Raw genomic sequence first — 21,931 nt, 5'->3', positions numbered from 1 at the left:
CTTAAATTAAGTAATACAATATACTGTAAACAACTGGCATTAGTCACAAAGCTGCTTAATCATAATTTACTTATTATATTTGGGAATCAATACCCTTCGAGATACAATTAAATAAATGTTTATATGATGGGATTACTGTCTGGTATAAGCAAACCGTAAAGAATTGAACATTGTAAAGCCGTCCCACTGTTTTAACATTTTAAACTCTACATTTCTTATAGAGATGTGTCTCAGCTCCCCTCTCGTGTCACTGTGAGTTACCAAAACGTTTTTCACCACATGTTATGAGACATAATGACATCATGAACGTACAATGTGATGAACTAGAGGATGGATGCCCTGGATTTACACTGAAAAGAGAGGGAATGCTCTATTATAAGTTAAAACACGATACAGTGAAAGTTTCCCGGCTCAATTTACTAACTTTTCTCTCACAGCAGCAGAATAGATTATATCTTAAAGTACTAATAGTACATTATCAACCTTGATGTGGCTTTACATCCCACTATGCTGCAGAGCTTTAATTCACTACACTGCCAATGCACGGTGTCGTACATTACAAGGCCGCAAACTCGTACAGTTGAAGGGTGGCGTCGGCTGTGTTCACACCCATTGTTGCTGATTCCAGCAGTAATCAACTAAATGACAATTACATCTGGTTAACTGCACTGGATCCCATTAATCTCCAGAAGGCAACAGATTAAAACTGTCTGTTAACAAGTGCTCTGTACGTTCTGCCCCAAATGCACCAGGAAGCCCCGGCTCATTATCACCGCACTGCATGTTTCATGTTACATGCCAATGTGTGCATGTGGGAGATAAGTACTAGGAAAAGAGAGAAAGAAAGGAGATAAGGAGTCATTATAGATGTAGTAGATACAGTATATAGATCAAATAAATAGGCATTGATAGGCCGGTTCATAGCAGATTTGAGCATGTAGGTTGATTTCCCTGGTTCCCCTGAGGGACCTCTGCGCGTGACGGAGGAGATATTTCATGTCTCTCACACGTATAACTCATGACAGCAACCCCATGGGTCCCTGCGATGCTTATGTGTTTTATGGTACATGTCAATGGTGTCCTTCAGTAGTAGCTTCAGCGGAGTCAAGTAGTGCTGACTTTGGTTTAAAGAGCAACAGCTTGAGGAAGTTTGAACCTAGCAACCTCAGGAACTATGTGGATCGTGTCAATAATTACTGAACAGCAGACTTCAACAACACACTCATTTCTTTATAGCTGCATTTTTAAATTTGCAATTTTCTGCAGAAATACAAAGTTTTGGCCGACGTCCAAATCAAACAGGAGGAATATACGATACAAGTTAAAGAGTCAACACGGGGGAGAAGAGGTCACTTTATAAACACACATTGATTTTATGTAATTTTGTAACACCCTCAATACAAATGCAGCATGTTGAGTTACTGAGAGCTCACACATGAGGCCTTTGAGAATCATTTGTTTTTTTTCTTGTGTAGTACACAAATGACAGATCTCAAATTACACAGACAGACCAGGTTTAGTGTTCTGCATGTTGATTCTGCAGGACTTGATGTAAAACTGTGGTCCAGTAATGTTTTTATACTGACATGCAAAGCACCTCCTCCCTGCAAGCGGTGGATTGTGTAAATGTGGAAGCATAGGTGTGTAATAGTGTTTGGGGGTCTCTCTACTAGAGTCCACTTTATAATGTGCCTCCCGGGGGGGAGGCACATTATTAATGAAGCAGGTTCCTGGGAAGGTGAGGTCTGGGTGGTGTATGAGTCAGTGCCTCATGGGGTCTCCGACAGTGGAACAGACACAAGACTGTAAGATAGGAAGGGTAAAAAAAAAACAAAATTTAAAAGGTATAGGTGCCACAATGCTTTTTTCAAGATTTTGTACAAAATCGTTATCCCTGCCTCTGTTGAAAGGATTGCTGGAGTTGTGTGAAAAGCTAGAGCTAAGGTGTTAAGAAAGTTAGATTTTCACAATGCATTATTTTCTTTCTATCTCCTACCTCCTTTAATTATTTAAATACACCAAAATAAAGAAGAAACCTTTCACAGAAAAGTGCTATTCTCAACAGCTCTGAGTCTTGAGGAAGGTATCAGGAGAGGGGGGGGTGAACTCGACTGACCTCAAACTGAATCTGGACAGAAAAGAAAAGAAATTATATTTATGTTTCGCCTCTCTCATGCTGCCAGAGCCCTTTAGTGTTTTTACCTTTTCTATTCTTCCAAGACCTTTAATCATTAGAATCACAATTGTCACAGTAACATTAATTGTATGGCCTAAAACCTGAAAAAACATCCCCCAGCCAACTTTCAGGGTTAATGTACAGTAAATGTTGTATGGTGAAAGCCCCAGAGTAAAGAAATCGTATTTTCTAACGCTCCGTCAGATGTAGTACAGTACATAGTATTCAGTAGCTATAATCTGTAACATTCAGAGACTACACAAAAGGATGCACATTAGAAATGCGCACTACATCTCTGACGTGAATCCTAATCCACACGTATGCTTGATTCATCCACACATCACCCATCGATGGAATTATTTTCTTTAATCTAGAGACCAGCATGAACAGTAAAATAAACAAAATAGCATCCACAGTGCCAGGATTCACGCGACTCCGCCTCATCCTCAATGACGGCTAAGCTGAATGAACGATTACTCACAGCACTCGTTGCAGGAAAGCACAAGATCCTCTATGCAAGGTGCTGCAGCCGTGGGAATGAGCAGCCCTGTTTCTCACAAAAGGAAAAAAACGAATTGTACTCGGACGTCTCAAATTGGCTCAGTTCACCGACCCAAACCCCAAAAATTCAATTGTACGACCAATACCCATCCGACCTGCAGATGAACCATGAGTTACAATGTGCACATCCCTAACGCACATCCAAGGTAGATAAACACCTGCGTGACTGAAATCAGAAGAAGAGGATCTACTTGTTTGTTTACCCTCCCTGGTAACATTTGGTGCTCAGGCCCTGTCTGAAGAAAAGTCCCAAAACCACCTGGTGGGTTGAATAAATAGGTGTACTGGAGCATTAACTGGTGTGCGGACATCCTGGTCTCCTGATGGCAAACTACATCAAAACAGTGGTGACTAATGCTCGGAAGCTACAGGAACAAAACACTTTTATTCAAGGTCCTTGTATTGCATCGTAACGCTACCACAATGTATTTTACTCATTGCTGGAACGTAGAAATCCTCTATTTGTATAAGCCTGATAAAGACATCACAAGAAAGACTCACAGATCTCTCCCACTCCTTGCATTACATTTGACTCCGCTCGGCTGCGGTGATCAAATCGTTTTTTTCAGCGACGAGGGGAATGTGTGGGCGATCCCACTTGAAAGTGTGCAAACATGCGTATGTAGCTGGAAGCATGTCCCTCTTCAAAAGGAGCGATTAAAAAAAACTGTAATTTTGAGCGTGAATCACCGCTATTAGAATTCACGGTGATGGCGTCACCGAGGGAAAACACACCATTAGCTTCTGCTTCAACGTCATAGGGCTGAATGTTATAATGAAGTTAGTGTTAGCTAAGTTTTTATGAGCTTTTCATGTTGTCGTCTTCTACTCTTTCGGAGATTTGTTTCATCACAAACTTTGTTGATCAAACCAAAAATACCTGAAGAAGTTGTTAAGTGTTGAAACAGTTTACGTTATTTAATGAGTAATTGACTCAGCATTGAAGAAAAATGTAATTATTAAATATAGGTGGAAAATATCTTAGGAGCCCATGCATGTTATTGTGATGTAAAAGCAATATACTTCCAGTTATAAAAAAAACCCTTTATATTTGTTAGCGTTATCCTGCAACAATATAAAAAAAATAAGATCCAGACGTTGAAGGATGAAAGTTACTATTTCCACAGTTAAAAACTATTTTGTTGTAACATTATTTTACAGATTTTTAAATAATGTAAATTAAGAACCAGCTTTTGTGGCCATTGGCTGAAGGCTTTGAATTAAAAAGTTTTGATTTTGATAGTTTGAAATTATATTTTCCCGACACAGGACTGTGAACACAACAGGGACAGTGACACGTTGTACTGGAAGCTGTGACTCAGCAAGATGCTGACAGAATGATGGATGAAGAAATCTGCCTTAGTGAACGTGAAGACAGAGCATGAAGATAATAGTTGCAAAGATCAGATAATTATTATAGAAAACACTGAATCATCAATCCAAACTCAGGAAGATGTTTGTAATGAAAACAATAATATATTATTTTATCCGGACACATTCAATTACAAAAAAAAAGGAATTGTGCTGAGGCCACATTTAGTAGTGATGTGAGGAATCTTCTTATCCCTTATTAAACAAAGCAGACTGAAGATTATTTCTAGTAGAGCTTTTTTTGAAATATAAGATAATGTAACAGATTTTTTTTTTAAATAATTCATAATTTCTGTATAAAAAAGTAATTAACATCACTACAGAACAAAGAAAACAAACAAGCACATCTACCATATATTATTCTATTGTATTAAACATTGAAATGTATGAAATTTGTCCAAACAATTATGAATATGAATTTTAACCCCGGTCATTGACGTCATGTTCATCAGCCGAATGCATTTGAAATGAGCATATTACACCAAGGAACTCACTTAACAAGCCACTCAGAGTAATGAACAGATGGAAAAGCAGCCTGTGGTGTATTTTCGTCAAGAAGTTCTAATGTACATTTTAATTACTGACGATTTCCCCCCCCCTATTAGTGTTCTCAGTCAGTTAATCGAACAATGAATTTGTGCTCTTTCAGTTCAGAGGTTTTTCAGAACAGTCACTCAATACACTCAACTGTAAATATACTGTAGGTCAACTGTTGCATTAACTGTCTTCCTTACAAAAAGCTTAAATAATTGTTCTGTATAATATCCTGGTTTTAAAAACATGGGAACCTTTAAACCAAGGGAATTTGTATAAAGCTCTGTATTTTAGTTATTACCACTTTCCACTGTCTTAAAATGGCCAATATGTAAATGTTTGCTGTTACTGTATAGACAAATTTAGGATTAACAGCTGTACACTTAGAAATGTTGCAAGTTCAGCCTAAGATCCTTTACTTGCCAAAAGTATTGGTTGAGCGACGCCAATGTTAACTCTTTCTATAAACTGTTGCTTCTACTAAAGTTAGCATGCTAACAAGTTCCTTCTTGCCGGTCTCATCAATGAAAGCGAGAAATTGTAGCATCCAATCTGTTTTGAAGAAGTAGTAATTGATCATAAGGAGAATCAAAAACGACATATTACACTTTGAAGGAGACATGTATGCTCACATGCAGGTTCTTAGTTCTAATCTGGTTTACAGTTTAAAAATGTCACATGCTCTAATGTTCAGAACACCCAGTTGAACACAGGAACCTGATTGACAGTCACTGCATGCAGCAGAATTATGCTGTGCTCTTTATACCATTTATTATATAAATAGTTGTTGGAGTGACATTTAAGTCCAGATTTCGGAGAATATGTTAGATATGAATGACAATCACTGCATTGGTATAACAGCTTTCAAATATCAGTTTTAAATATGTCCTTGTTTGGCTTTTGTTATCCCAGTCGTGTATTTGCATAGGTTTATTTGAGTTGTCACTTGAAAATAACCTGTTGCTGTACTTAGAATGCACTCTGTACTGGTCAGAAACCAGAGCCCTCTTCCACCTTCACCATCTGCTAAATGTGCAGCCGCTGATGGCCGACATGCTGCATTACAGACACAATAAAGCAAAATGCTACCAGGCGACGGCAGGTTAGGGAGACTCGGCAGAATCCTTGACCGCAATAAACAACCCAGCCACAGCTTCTCGGACTGTTTTCACACTGGGTTTGTTTGTTTGTGTCCGATCCTGAGGTCAACTGCAACCCTCTGACCCCACTGGTCTGCTCGCACGCTGGTCACTGCTGTGCCAGGTCATGGTATGTTAGTGGAGTGATTTTCTCTTCAAAATGTGTGTGTTCACCACAATGTCCTCTGCATGAAATCGGATTGACAGGCTTGTGTAGATGAGCACGACTGAGGGGAGAAAAAGTTGTTGTATACATGAAGTTTGGAATGAAGTTAGGCTTGCATTACAACTGGGGTCTAAATTTCACAATAAATTATTATTTTCACTATTATCTTATCATTAAGTTCTATCAAATAATAAACATTTTGTCTTTAAAGTATGTAAATCAAGGATTGTTTTTAAATAAAAGGTTGATAAAGGACGAGTGTCAATAAACAAAGTTGTTATTCTTCTCAAATAATCAACTTATTGTTTCTCTGCAATCTGGGATTCACATGGATCAAGTTTCTTGCTTCACTCCCAGGCTTAAAAAAAAAATTGCTTTGACCAAACTGTCAAAGCAGGTGCAAAATATTTTGTTTAAAGTCTGATAACAGAGTTATAAATTAATTTGGTTACAGTAGTTGTTCTGTTTCAAAGATCAAGAGTGAGCATCCATGCGTGCTATCAGACTGTTGGGATCTCAATTAGTCGAGCAGTGTTGTGCCAGTTTGCTTTGGGGAAACTTTAAAAGACTCTACAGGCAAAAGCAAAGCAAATATATTGTTCCATTAACTTCATTCTTTCTGACACGCTGTTTAACATTTAAAAGCCAATGTGACATTTAATTAACAAGAAAACGTTTGGGGAGTGTGGGTGCCCTTTTCCCGTGCAGCCTTGCTTCACAGTCTTATGGTTAAACACATTCACACATGAGAGCTTCACGCGGCAGCCTCCATCTTTTACAGCTCAGCACTGAGCAGCTTCACTGGAGCATCTGGGGGCCGAGCTCTTTGCACAAGTGCACCTTAGCATTGGCAGTTGGGAGAGGGAGAGAGCCGGTGCACTCGACCAGATAATTCTCCTTTACAATAAACTTCTGAGTCTGTCCAGTCACGAACTTGGCTCCGGTAGCATACTGCTCCCCAGCACCACTCCTCCTGCATGTTTCCACTCGGGCTGCTACCTTGCATCCCTTTCTCCCCTTAAGTGAATGGAGGGGGGGCTGAGAGGCGATGGCAGGGATCATTACATCACAAAACACCCAGCGGCCATTGTCCTCAGCAACTGCCACACAACATTACCACAACACTCTCTGCAAACAAGTGGACAGGTCGTGTGTGTGCCACGGTGCAGACACATGGGCGGGAGGGAGAGAGAGAGAGAGACGGAGGGGAAGAGAATGTCACGAGAAAGACAAAGAGAACGAGAGATCAAAGAGGGGAAGTGAGGGAATGCTGCGGGACAGACAGAGCTGCAATGTTTGTCCCCAGGGTCCAAATCACAGCTATTGTCAAGCGGACACACTTGACATTTGTATTTTTAACCGATTTGTATTTCCGCGATAGAAAGTCTGCATAAAGTCAAAGGTTGAGGAAGCGGGCTGGATGTCAGACTGGTCATTGCCACCTCGGAGCTCTCTCTTATTACCATAGAGGCCTGGCATTTCTGTCTCTATGTGACGGCGATGAGACGCCCCCGCCCCCGCCCCCACCGTCCTCACCGCCGCCATACAAACATGACCTCTTCGTTGGTTCAGCAGAGGATAAGCCCTCGCTGGTTTTATTGCTTGCACACCAACATTTTGCTTAGTATGCATTCAACCTTTGTGGCTCCACAGGGGGCCGGGACACGGAGACCGACTCACTGAGCAAGCACACGGCTTTAATACAGTTTGAGATTGGATAACTGCATTCAGTTATTAAAGTGTGCGATATAAACATATATTTTTGGACAGTGCACATGTGCTGACATGTTCATTTAATATATCTGTAAATACAGAATGCATAATTTAAGAGCTGCAATACTTTATTAATTTCGAGTCAGAGCAGTAAAAACAACAAAATAGCCAAAATGTACAAAAGTATCCTATTCTATTTGGAAACCTTTCTACTGTATTTCATGACAGTTTTAATAAAAAATAAAGATGCCTAAAAAGACAGCTACTGATGGAATAATTAGATTTTCTGCTTCCTGTGTTTTGTATCACTGCAAACTGAATACTAAGTCTTCGGGGGTCTTGGCTGTTTGTTGAATTAAGAAAAACAATATGAAAATGTCACCTTTTGGTTCAGATAAATTGTGATGGATATTTATTCACCGTATTCTGAAATGTTGAAAGGTTAAAACATAAACAGGTTTAAAATGGACGATATAAATAAAAGCAAAACAACAGCAAGCAATGCCTTGCAATAAATTTATGAGACATTACTAAAAGTTTAACGTTTCCTACAGGGCTACGTCTGTATACTGCAGTTCAACACATACAGAAAACTCTCAACAGTAATTATTCAGAACTCTTGTGTTGGACTTAATATTTGCGGCAGCTACCAGCATCTACTAAAAGCATCGTAATTACCCTTATAGCTTTTATACAGAGTTCCAATAGCACCATAGCACAAACTTCCAACAAGGGCAAACAACCCATGTCTGTCTAGCTGCTACAATAGAAGAATGACAGGAAAATAATCTTCACCAAATTGTACAAACTCATGCACGTCATCATTTCATGTATAGAAATGTCAAAAATGCATGATTTCCAGAGAAACTGCAGAGCAATGTGCATTTCTTATTGTTAAGAAGAGTGATATAAAAGAATATCCTGGATCTGCTCCTTTCACCAGATCCAAACAAATATTTAATGGGCTCTTCCCTGGCCCGCATCACTTCCCCTCACAAAACTTCGTGCAAATCGGTTCAGTTGTTTTTATGTTATCCTGCCGACGAGTAAGCAAACAAACCCACAAACAGACATGGGTTACGAAAACACAAGGAGTAAGATGAAATAAGGAGGAGGACATGTTGCTCAGCGCCTCACTCTGGTTTACTGTTGACAACCGCACCAGCAAACACCTCCCCACTGCTACAGCAGAAGCAAAGAGCAGAGAACAAACACATCTTTACTCTGTGTAAACATTAAGACAAACATAAAAGCAGACAAACACAGAGTGGAACAAACTGGGTATGACAACAAACAAGTTGGCCAAATAATGTCAAATAGGGAGCCACAGAAATAAAGGGCAGGGGACAAACAAGGGTGACCCAGACCAGCCAGGAAATGAAAAATTCAGATTGTATTATGCACAGCCTCCCTAATGCAAATAATGTGGCTCATATAAATTCCAGGCATATAAATAAGAGGTAGATAAATAAATAGGGGAAATAAATTGTGAAGAGCGAGAGGCAGGGAAAAACTTCAAATGAAGGATGAACGGAGGCAAAATGGGAGCACAAATTCCTGGTGACGGAATGGATAAGTATAAACATGTCAGGTTTTTTTATTTATCCAAGAATGACAAATCACATCTACGTGTTCTGTAGCTGAAGTGATGCTCTGTTTGTTTCACAAGAAAAATAAACGTCTTTTGAGCTAAGAGGGTGGATCAATATGCAAAAGCTCCCTCTTTAATGATGTCAGAATGACAAGTGAAGATTAGCTTATTGCAGAATTGTTCTTTAACTGTTTTATATCACATAACATAACACAATCTTACAACAACAGACGTAGAGGGAAGACATTGTGACAGCCTTAAACCTTGGGCTCCGTGGGAACATAGGAAGTGAAGGGGTGAAGAGAATACTAGTTTAGAGGATAAGGAAACACAAAAATATACTACAGCATTTTCTCGAGTATTGTTTTACTTCCACTGGTCTCATCAGGTTTGTCTCATTAAACAAATCTGAAACTGGGGGTGTGTGTGGGGGGGGGGCTGCGCACTGCCGTCAGCAATAAGTGATGAATATACATTTCCTTCATTTTTAAGGTGTCACAAGATATAAAGGTTGCACCGGCATAGTTAATAGAGACCAAGTATCCAGATAATCTCACGGGATTCACTGTGCTTGTAAAAGTCGCTGCTTGGGGAATGTATAGTATTACGTTCTGCAGAGTCTACATGCTTGTGCACAAGGCAAAAAACAAGCAAAGACACTATGCGATGAACATCTCGCAGCATTGCATATATTTAACCATCAACCCTGGCAAACTCTTACATGAAGCACCTATAGGACAGTTCCCACTCCTCCTCCCTGGAGCCAGGAGCTGTGCTTGATGTAAAGTCACACCATCTACCTCACCACAGTCACTGCACAGATGGCTTTCAACACATTTCAATTCAAAATAAGTACCAGGGGTGTCGGGCTGTCACTGAGATCCGATCCTGAGAAATTATCCTACATGACTTTGGCCCCCCCGAAAATATCTCCAGTTATTTCTAAATGATTGGCAATCCATACATATTACTAACATGTCCACAAGATTTAACAATGTACAAATAAAAAAAATAGTCCAGCCATAGCGGTAATCTATACTCATGTCCCTGCTTTCCTCTATTCCAGTAATTGTCGAAACCAGAGCAGACTTGTATTTATAGCAAAAAGTATAGAGGAAATCAATGTAACAAACAGACTCATCTTTTCCATTTAAAAGCTCACCATGCCGTCCATCTGTGGACAATTTGTCACCACCACCTTGTGCTGGGAACGCCTATCAATAAACCACCCATTGAAACATGCAGTGCCACGTTATTAATGCCCGTCTTCATGGTAATCCCTCAAAGACATCACTGATGGGGGTCCTCTGTATTTCTTTACAGTGTGCCCTGTGGGATACTTCCTACAGCAAATTAGAGAGAGCTCTCTCCCACCTCACTCTAAATCTCCGCCTTGTGCCCGAGATAAGAGCAGAATTGAGTTATCGAGCAGACAGTTTAAGATATAAGCTCTCGCTAAAGCGGCCCTCAAAAGAGTCCCCATAAGAAGAGATTGAATGGTTTTTCCTAACAGAGGAGGCCGTCTCATCTTCACCATTTGTCCACGGCCATGCCCTGATTAACCCCGCGGTGAAAAGGCCACAGCAGGGGATGGAGGCCTGCTGCCTGTACTTTGCGAGCTAAATCCCACTGTAATGAAGCGGCGCACACCTCCATTAGCTACAGTGAACTATTGCATGTGCGCAAGAGGCCCAGTAGATAATGTAAACACCTTTATAGGGAATTTGATGACCTTAATCACGATTACAAACACTGCTCTAAAGGTGAGTCATGTTTTGCTGCATGCTAATTAGCAGAGCTTGTTAGATAATCATTATTAACGCATGTGTGATTTATAAGCAGACATCAGCAACACCCACATGCTGCAGGTAAGTCCAAGGGGCCAATCTCAGGAATCATCACACACTGTTGAAAAGGGTTCAAGTCAGAAATCTACAAAAATAATATTTAGGAAAGTGTTTTATATTCCATCAAGGAACTTCTTTGTCAAATTAGAGTGGGTTGGTGAGGCAAGATACTAGAGTGAGCTCACTCCCAGAACATGCACACAATGACATGCACACAAAATGCTGGTTAGAAGGTTCAGTCGGGAACCTTTAGAAAATAATAATCAAAACAAGTTGTGTCACTTTGCTCTGACAGAAGCACATGAAGCAGATGCAAGTCTGCTTCCTATAATACACCTTCAGCAGATAAGGCAATTTGGAATAATCCAACACTTGCTTAACTACCAATCCGAGCCAGGAGGGGTGTCTGACGAAGTGTCAATCACTACTGCACAACGCTCCAACTGCAACTCATGATTAGTTCATCATTAGCGTTACTGTTTATTTAATGTATCCACAGTATGCACGAACACCAGCACAGCAAATAATACAACCTCACTTTACCAGTGTACTATACTCTCTGAACAAAAGTGTGCCAGGCAGATTTAATCATTGCTTTTAAGATCAATCTCCAGTGGAAATGTCCTCTTCAATTAGGAAACCACTGTAGACCATGTGGAGCTATCAACTGACATAACAATTACAGGAGATTTAAAAACATACTTCTAATCAAGAGCCGGGCTGCTAAAGGTCTCTGAGGTACTCCAGTCACACACCGGCACAAAGTGATAGAGGCCTGAATGCACTTACTTCCCACTGAAAAGGCAGGTTGAGAGCGCATCTGAAATTCACAGAGCGATCCAACAATGGAGAGCGAAGGCAAAAATGTGTGCGGCATCACATTTAGCCAAGAGAGAAGAAAAAAGGCCTGGCAGGTGTGAAAATGTCCTTCTGCAGTGAAGATGAAGAGCACAGGGTGATGCTGGCTCTACTAGTCGCTCTATTGCTTCGAGTGCTGCAGTCAAAACGTGATGGAGACGCACATCCACCATCTTCAGCATCCATAAACATGAATGTGAAGAGAGGATATCACAGCGGCGCATATCTCAGCTTGACATGACTCTTCACTCCCACATCCACAGTTTGCTTTAACATCATTAGACAGGAAGGCACTCGCTCAGCGCTTTGGAGGTTTCCGTAATCTGAATGTTTAATCAAGTTTACTCATAATGAATGTGTTTCTTAAGCCCTGTACGCTATATGTACTCATATACACCTTGAATAAAAAGTAAAAACAGCTGGACTCACTTGGTAAAGCTGAGCTCTTCTGAATGGATGAGTCATGCAGATGAAAAAGTTAAGTACTGTCAACCATTCCTGCAAAAGCATTAGCAAACTTGTCATAGCTTAGTTTGGCATCTATGTCAGAACGGGAATATTGTTTTTGCTAACAGGTTGTCGTGGGACTATTGGGCAAAATACATTAGTGTCACTTTATCATCGAGGTGACAATACAACAAAAAAATACATGTCAGACAAAGATATCTACAATCCTGAAAAAGTGAGAACATCTTTATAAGTATATAATTCCAGAAAGAATATAATTTAAATTTTGTTTAGGTTAACGGATTCAGCTTTATCCTAAAATAAACCTAAATTTGTACTTTTTCACAACAGCTGGCAGATCTATTCATACTACAGAATTGACAAAAGAATGTACAGAATATTGTATAAATGATAATTTTGTGTTTATATTGATTGTAACAGAATAAATGCCATTTTTCAGATTCTTTATTGTTTCACAGTGAAATGAAAAACATTGCAGATGAAAATACGGGAAAATAAGTTTGAAATCAACTGGTAAATAATCCTGATATTTAGGATCTATTCACTGACTTCAAAATCATTTGGTGAAAACTGTTTTTTTCCCCGAAACTACATCATCTGAAGGTAAAAAATACACCAGTGAAATTGTGTCATCATTTATGAGCAATGATATAACCATTATTTCGCCATAACATCTAATTAAAAGAAAAAAAAAAATCTAATAACTGCTCTGTTCTTGAACACCTCTACCAACCAGTCAAGGTACTCGTAGTATGAATTCTTGAGATATGGCCAGAACATGTTTTAAAGGTGTCAAAGTGAAGAGTCACGGCCGTCTCCAGCGCAGGGGCAGAGAAACACTGCATTGCATTAAGATAGCGAATTCTATTTTTACTCTCAAATAAAAGCAGAACATTCAAGCTACATTCCCTTTAAAAAAAATCTTTGCAAATACTGGAGAGAATCTGAAATGCATTTACTTTTCAAACCTCATAACCTCTTCCCCCGGGGTGTGTATTTTCCAGCTTTGAAAAAAACAGGAAATACAGATCTTCCTTTTTGAACTTTTGTCCCATAGCACTGTGGTGAGAAAATGTCCATGTAATGCAAGGAGATTCTACAAAATCCTTCTGCACTGGACCCAGCAGGACTCTGAGGTCGGGTTCTAACTGCAAAGTAAATCAAGTTGACTTGCAGACTGGAAGAAAAAACGTGCAAAACCTCTTTGTGAAACTAAAATTACAGTGCACCTGAGTACTTATGCCATTACTTAAATTATACGATTCCACAATAGCTACAATACTGAAATAAGAAAGGTGACATTTTTTTTCATTGTGTGTATTAAGTTTGAAAAGGAAATTCAACAAGGATCGAAATTAATGGAGAAAACTGTCACACAAAGCTTAATTAAACCTAGCGCAGGTTATCCCGGATCACCAGTCTCCCGCTGGCTGTTACGTGCTCCTTCAACTCCATGAATGTTCCAATAAAGCTTTGATTGTGTTCACATAGCAGGGATGTAATTTGTAATAAATAGGCAGTCACATGCAACATGGACAGCTCCAGCTGAGGCACTTCAGCATGGGATGAAATATTGTGCTGTCACACAGGAGGCTATAAAAAGGTTTTCTATTCATGATGTCGACCCGCTGCTCATCAGGGCTGCAGTAATGAAATATGAAAGCATTGGTTTACATTGAACCAGTCACTGTTGGCATACCTGATTTCTATTTTCCTGGGTGCAGTTAAACTGCAGCTGTAAATTACATCCATCAACTGGTCTCCTTTTGTTAGAGACCCCGTCTAGGCAGGGGCTTGAAAAATCCATAATAATAATAATAATAAAGTGTCGTGTTATTGCAGTCGTGTCAGCTCTGACACGGGGAGCGACGTCTCTTTGAGCACCACTTACATTTGACTCAAAATCACGATAATAATAACCCTGATATGTTTTTTGACAGGTGTTAAATGTAACTGGTGTATCTTTACATGCATTTCCTAATTCACTAATATCTGGAATTGTGTGTTTGTGTGAATGAAAAGTAAAAAAAGGCTTCTGTCCAATGTTAATGGTTCAGTGTAGCCTGGGGGCAGCCATTTTAAACTCAGAACATATGTTCCAGAGGGGAACTGGACAGACCAGCGATTGGCCAGCAGCCAGCCCAGTAATAGGTTACCATGGTTACCACACATGAAAGGGAGTTCACCAGTCCAAAAAAGCCAGCTAAACCAGTTAAGCACAAAGTTAGCTCACTGACCCATTAATCCGGGCTTGTAAGCCGGGCCTGCGGATTTACACCGATTTCTGGTCGAAACCGCAAATGCTGATGCTCTGTGAAAATGTGTGAAGTGAAGGGAAATAAACAAAGGAGGAGAGGAAACGCGCAGACACACTGCAGATGAACCGTCTGCGGCTGTGGACAGATCCTCGGGGGAGCTGCCCACAGTCCAGAGGAGAACGTAATGGGGAGCGGCGCTGTCCAAGGTGCTGACTGATCCTCGCCACTTCGGCTCTGCAACATTAGTCCGAACAGACAACCCCCGCTAACACATCGCCCACTTTCAGACAGTCCTCACCCTCTTGTGTTTGTCTGCCACATCCCACTCACATCAGCAGTGTAACACTGCTTTGACACGGATGTGCGCGGCATGTTTTGAAAAAATCCTAAAATCCCCCCAGTCAGTTATAATTGCATGCATTCCCGAGACTTTTTGTTTAATATCACGAGAAAATTTCTATCATTACAATGACATAATGTGTCATTATGATGTCAAGTCATGTGCTTAGGACGGGGGGGGGGGGGGGGGGGGTGTGTGCGTGGAAAGCTGCGGAGCACAAGGATAAACGCAGCAGTTCCTCAGCTGCACATACATATTCATGAAGCCTGCTGTCATGAACAATCGCGTTCACTTAACTTCCGCGAGTAAATTACAAATATCCTAGTTTTTCTGAAGATCTTGAAAGTTCTGAGGCTTCAGGGTTTTGTGTAGATACAAACGCTGACTGTAAACATTACATCAGGACAAGGATTTATTTATTAAAATGTGTTGCAATGATTCAAAGTACTTCTGTCACACGATTACAGTACAGTGGTAGATGTGGTGGGGAGTAGCTCGGCACAGTCCCACTCCTCCTCCCTGTATTATTCAACAGCCTCACTGCAGACACAAGATGCTGAGGGGAGAGTGGAAATCATTCACCTCAGCAGCTCGTGCATTGCCTACCAGCGAACCTGGAAATTCAAACTCGCAACTCTGTGAGGAGGGCCCTCATTTTCTGGCCATATTAAATGAGTTTTGACAATCATTTGATTTTTAAAAGACGTTGTCTATGATAACAGATATGATATGGTCAAGATATTCCTGTGTTTATCGAGCTATAAGTCTTAAAACATAAAAGTATTCATACTCAACATGATCTGGTCTTTGGGATTTTAACCTTAGAGATATTAAAGTGACACGATGCCACTTTAACCAAGATCCAGTGGTTTCTCATATAAGAAGAAAGCCTTTAAATCTCTGAAGTGAAACTGATCTGAAAGGTGGGTATTACCCATTATCCCCGGCTTCCTGAAGCAGAAGAGCAGCCGATGTGACAAATACACCGATCTTTATTTCATCTGACAATTTAAGGTACAACTTTCAGTCACTTCCACAATTCTCGCAGGAAATCGTTCCCACTCACCAGAGTTACATAGAGCTAGGACAGGCATTTAGTTTGAGGGGCTGGAATGAAAGAAGCACAGTTCTCCCTATTCCAAGTCAGGGCACCTTCAAGCACATTTTTAAGCTGCTGTAAAAAATGCATACTGTTGTTTAAGACAATTTTATTCAATATTGAGTGATTCCAAATTAATAGATAGGGAGACATGTTCAATGTCCACCAGGAAATGAAAATTGCATGAACATAATCAACAGTCAAATCCAAAGGTTTTTAAAAGCCTTAAGATGAGGTTGATTTTTTTGTTTTCTATAAATGTTAATTTTCTCCTACACACATGCAAGTTACACGTTGCCCTGTTTGTCTGTTGTAAAGACAACTATTGTCTTAATTGGGAGGGGGGGGAACTTCCATCTTTGGCTTTTAAGTGGTTTGTCCACATCTTATAACATCTTCACGTCTGTGACGCCTCCACGAGCAGACACGCTTTGCTCATGCAATAAATAAGATATTATCCATGCTAAGCAAGAATCATTTAGCTAAACATATATATATATATATATATATATATATATATATATATATATATATATATATATATATATATGTTTAGCTATATTCTATATATATATACTTTATAGACCGTCAGCATTCATGGCTTCTGTCTTTGCTTTAGCATTTCAAGTTGGCATCCTCTGTGTCAAATTAATCTGAGAGTTCTATTTCCATTCCTAGTGTTTATGCCAACGGCAGAATTACAAAAAAAGAAAATATCAAGAGGGACTTACCGTGGAAAAAAGACTTTAAATAGATTTAAATATACTGATGTAATAAGCTCAGCAGAAAAGTAGTAAATTAAATAATTCTAGTTTCTGATAGGAAAGCACCACTGTACATTTGTCTTCAGAGGTAAACAGATTTCACTTGGCTCCATCTTTCTCTGTGTCTAATGCACGAAGCAGATCCCTGATGATAGCAGGGGAGGTCGGTGTGATTGCTGGGATGTGCTGGTTCGGCAGCGGTAACCAGTGGTTGCTATTCTCCACAGTGATATGAGGGGTAGCCCTCTGCAACCTCACAGTAATCATTTTTTACAGCCCTTGCTTAATTAAAATGTCACATCCACTACAGCCAATATACAGCAGAGTTCTCTGCAAATTAAAAAGGAATTAGGCTGGCAGATGTGGCCTTAATGACTTAATCATGATCCCCTTTGTTCCTTTAAAGTGTGGCCACAGATGAATATTGTTTCAACTCTCACATCCATGAGTAATGCCTGCAAACATTTTAGAAATGTATATTCGGAGGCCGCTGCTTTGAGATTAAAGTTTTAACCGGCACATTAAACATCAGATGCTGACAAGTCAAAAAATGGAGTGTATCCTGTGATGTAGCAGCCGGTCAGTAGGTAAACACTCATTAAATCCTGCAAACTGACCAGACACACTGGTTCATCCCTCTGCTGGAGTCACTGCACAGCTGCAACCACTGTGTGTGATTCTACTTCGTTGAAATATTCAGTGTGTTGCCGCACCTGAAGTACTTGTCTTTTATTATGATTCAATGTAGTAAAGGTAATACTCCTATAAGTCCGACTGAATAAAATGTGTAACAGAGAAGAGCCTTTTCAATATATTGACTGAAATTAGCGCAGACTGTGTAAAGCGGCTTACAGACTGACAATCCTCTATAGATGCCTACAGAGCATTTTCAGTTTTTGAGAACTCACAATATTAAAGCAACAGAAACACCTAGAGCAGATATTTTCTAATTTTTTGTGTCTGATTAATCATAATCTGATCTATTTTTCTTTTCTTAAGACCTCACACTGACCTAACTTGTCCTTCAAATCCCCACTGCCCATATGCTGTATTATCATATTATACAGCAGCATCACCAAGGTTGCAGAGCCGTTCACCGATGGATTTTACTGTCACTCATTCCTTGGTTGTTATACAAAAACCTGCAAGTGGGTATTTAATTAACTGTATCATCTAACAATATGTTTATCATATTGGATACGAGGCATTTTAATGAGAATGCACAATGTGTTGCCATTTCTCTTTCAAGGACGGTATAATGAACTACTTTTTAATGACTACGTATAATAAATCACCAATATTACTATGAGTCTCATGAATATTCTTGTGTTTTATTCTCGACATGTGCTCCAGTGCACATGTCGATTCGTTTGGAGCCTTTGTAAAGATTTGGAGGTTGACTAGGTGTTACAGTTGCATCATATATGTAAACATAGGATCTGTTGTTATATAAAATATTTAAGTTAAGACAAGCTCTTTAATAGACATTAATGAGTGATAAAAAAATGTTTCATGTAAATCACAACATATATAAATATATATATAGAGGTTGTATAAATATAACGAAGGGAAGTTATTTAAAGTTCTATTATATTTGTAAATTATCTTTTTGGGTTGTGTTAAGAGCAGATAGTGTGGAAAATGTACCTTAATGGAGAATAACAAATTTCACACTTCTTAAACCCTGCATGAGATTTCCATGTGCCGCTCTAGATTGTCCTACCTAGAGTATGTTTATCTTTCCTCTCTGCCACTACACCCTTTTCCCCTGAAAGTGTAATCCTGAGAATGAATGTAGGGAGTCTAAATTAAGGGACCCAATTTGCAGCGGCACCACTTCACTGATAAGCTGTACCAGTGATCTGTGAGAGCACTCAGGGTCTGCTACATTATGACAATACAGAGGAATAAAGCAGATGAAAGGGAATAGCCTGGCAAGAGCAGAAATCAGATGGGCAGAGGGAGAGGAAAAAAACAATCTAAAGTCTAATTGTGTTATGCCTCACGGCAGCAAGGGGGTTCTGGGAGACACATTTTCTTTCCACACGTCGTTCAGCACAGTCCCTTCCTCGACGTGATCACATTAATTTCCAACCGGGTCCCAGTCTTCCTTGCCACGCACTCCCCCGGTGCATTTATTGAACAAGACAAACTGCCTTGCAGGTGTCCCCCCCCCCACCTGCTTCAATTGCAATCCATGTTCGTCCAGACTTTAATATACGTGGTGCGGAAAAGACATCAACTGTCTTTTTTTGATGGAATGGAACCAATCATTACATTGACATGTATCACCATCAACTTTTAATCAGTTCATTTTTAAGTCCTAATGAAAGTTTTTGCGAAATGTTGAGAAATTCCCCCAAGGAACTTAGATATTGTGGTGTCAAGGTCAGAAAACAGTTTTTTGAGGATGTAGACCTTTGATTTCGAACCTTTAAACACAACATTTAAATCAGTTTATCATTGAGTCGAAGCACTACAGGATATTTTGTGTTCACAAGGTCAAAAACTGTTTGTTTTTTTAGGATCTCGACATGTGACTTTTGCCCTTTAACCTCCACATCGAGTTAATTCATCCTTGAGTCCAAGGGAATGTTTGTGCCAAATGTAATGACATTACCTGTGGGCGTTCTGTGAGGTCGATGCAACTGTGACCTCGTTCCAAAAATCGAATCAGTCCGTCTTTGTGTCCAAGTGAACGTTCTCAATCTGAAGAAATACCATTAGGTGCTCCTGAGCACACGAGGAGGGACAGACAACCTCACAACACGGCTGTCGCTGGCATACAAAGTGACATGAAGGGCTAATGCTGGAAAACTTAACCAGACCCATTAAATATGACCAGAAACATGCAGCACTGGCATTTGAGTGCAGGCATTTGAGCATGTGGTCTGGATGTGTGTGACATCCTCTAAGTCATCCTGTGTCATCGCTGCCCTTTGGGGAGGAAGCATCGGTGAGCCACGGAGAATATATTAACTATTTTCTACTATTTCTGTCCCCTTTTCTCTTGACAAAATATTATTACTGATGTCAGATTCAAATAAGACACACCTGTCAAAAAAGGCAGGGATCCTAATGTCATGTTTTGATCGCAGTAACAAACACAAACTTCTTTTAGCAAGCCACTTGCTAAAAGAAAGCTTGAGAGAAAATCTATAAAAATGTAATGTTTAATAAAGGGCGAATCCCCAAAAGAACATTAAGTCAAAATAATTGGTTTGATTCCACTTATAATTGCTTAATATTAAAATCAATTGTCATCATGACACCATCCTCCATATATAATTTCTGAAAGCAGCACCACCAAAAAAAGAAAATCCTCCGACTTGCTGCAGTGATTTCTCCAGAAACATGTTGGTGCAGTGTTCGATCGTTAAGGAGAAACTTGACATGTTACATCCATTTGTCCACAGTGCTCATGGCGTCTAATATCTCAATTTAGCTATTCACCATAAATGTGCTCATGTGATCAATTCCAGGCGGAGCAATGCTGGATCTGTGATTCGTTATACACTCGGTGTAATTAGGCTGACGCTGTAGGAGCAGTTGGCAGTGAAATCTGGTTTACTTGCTCAAAATTAATTCTTACATGACTCATCCACTGTTTTGTTTGTATTTCTGCAATTTAAACATAAATAATATAATTTAAAATATGTTCTATGTTTGTTTGAGCTTTTAAATAATGTGAGATGAGTTCTTTTTTGAAAGAATCTCTACAATTGGTGCTCAGATCAGTGTGTATGTCGGTGTTTAGGATTTAAACCTAAATACAATTGGACACATGTATTTAGCTTAGTCTTTTTTATATTCAAAACTGACCTTTTAATCCAAATCTTACTTCCAAAACAGACCCAAGAACTGAAATAAAAATACAACAGCACCCACGATTACAGGAAGGAATGGATTCATGTTGACATACCTGCTGGGCTTCCCGATGTCAGACGGCCACACACACTCGTACAGAAGCAGAGAAGTCCTTTAGAAAAATCCCTGTGTGACTCCCTTCACAGGTCACTTACTCCAGGGTCTGAGAGAAAAACAAAAAGAAACACAAATAAGAACCGACACGGAGAGTGAGCTCACAACTTTAACTGACTCAGCCACCACAAATGCCCGGCGATCCGGGGTAAACATCCTTGAAGAAATGTAAGTCCAAGAAGGAACATTAGGTAAACCACACCAGGGCTGCAGCAGCCAAGAGAAAGATGCACATGACATATGCACAGTCGCTTCCTCCCCGTCTGGTCAACCTGATCAGTTCTCTGCTTAAACAGCTGCCAGAGGACGGCTCATTACACCCCCCATATCAGGTTGGGGAGACAGGTGAGCAGCATTTGCAGACGGGCAATGAATGCAGCTTGGTGTCCGCCCGACTGACTGACACATTGTTAAAATGCACATGGGCAGCTGGTGCCAACTGCGGCTCTGGTTCTCTGTGTTAACCCAGTGTGAGTATAACCACGTCAATGCAATACCTTAAAGTGACAGGCTATTTCTGTGTGCAGGACCATTTTCTGCTCATTAGAAGAAGGCTGACATTTAGTGTTCAATCAAATCCATTGCATCATATAGCAAAATCATAAAGGTGTATACTTAAATATAAGATGTCTATTTATATTGTCTATGAGAATTTTGGGGTTCAGCATCTTGCCCAAGGACACTTTGTCATGTGGAATGATGTAGACTGGGATCGAACCGTTGACCTTTTGGTAAGAGGATGATCCACAGCCGTGCCTTTAGAGGACAATAATCTATTGGAGGCAGTGATTGTGCCAAATTACAGGTTGCAAGATAGTGGGCGGATCGAGAATGCTTTCAACACATCGTAATCAGTGAGGTTTCAATGAGCGTGGACTCAGCTGTCAGCAGAAGCGTTGGGCGTCAGACCCACTGGTCATCACCTCATCAGGAAGCTGGAATTGCTCATGGGCTCACTGGATTTTCAAAGATTACCAATATAAACAATCCCTTTCGACTGGTAGGAGTCTGGACTAGAGTATTTCTGAAGCCACAATGAAGAGAGATGCTGTAGTACTGGGTTGA

The 21,931-nt window shown here is 40.0% G+C and overlaps 1 protein-coding gene across 1 annotated transcript in view; it reads right to left on the bottom strand.

Annotated features, from left to right (window-relative positions):
- The window catches only part of lingo2 (leucine rich repeat and Ig domain containing 2), a 188,377-nt gene that overhangs the window by 109,863 nt on the left and 56,583 nt on the right, over positions 1 to 21,931 (bottom strand). The window contains exon 3 of the mRNA XM_062393069.1: positions 20,808 to 20,915. The gene's annotated coding sequence lies outside the window, so the exon portion shown is untranslated. The remainder of the gene's footprint in view (positions 1 to 20,807; positions 20,916 to 21,931) is intronic.

Source organism: Platichthys flesus, chromosome 8 (genome assembly GCF_949316205.1).
Source record: "Platichthys flesus chromosome 8, fPlaFle2.1, whole genome shotgun sequence".
NCBI classification, from domain to species: Eukaryota; Metazoa; Chordata; class Actinopteri; order Pleuronectiformes; family Pleuronectidae; genus Platichthys; species Platichthys flesus.
The sequence above is the reverse complement of the archived record's forward strand: the minus strand, read 5'-3'. Positions and strand labels throughout refer to the sequence as shown.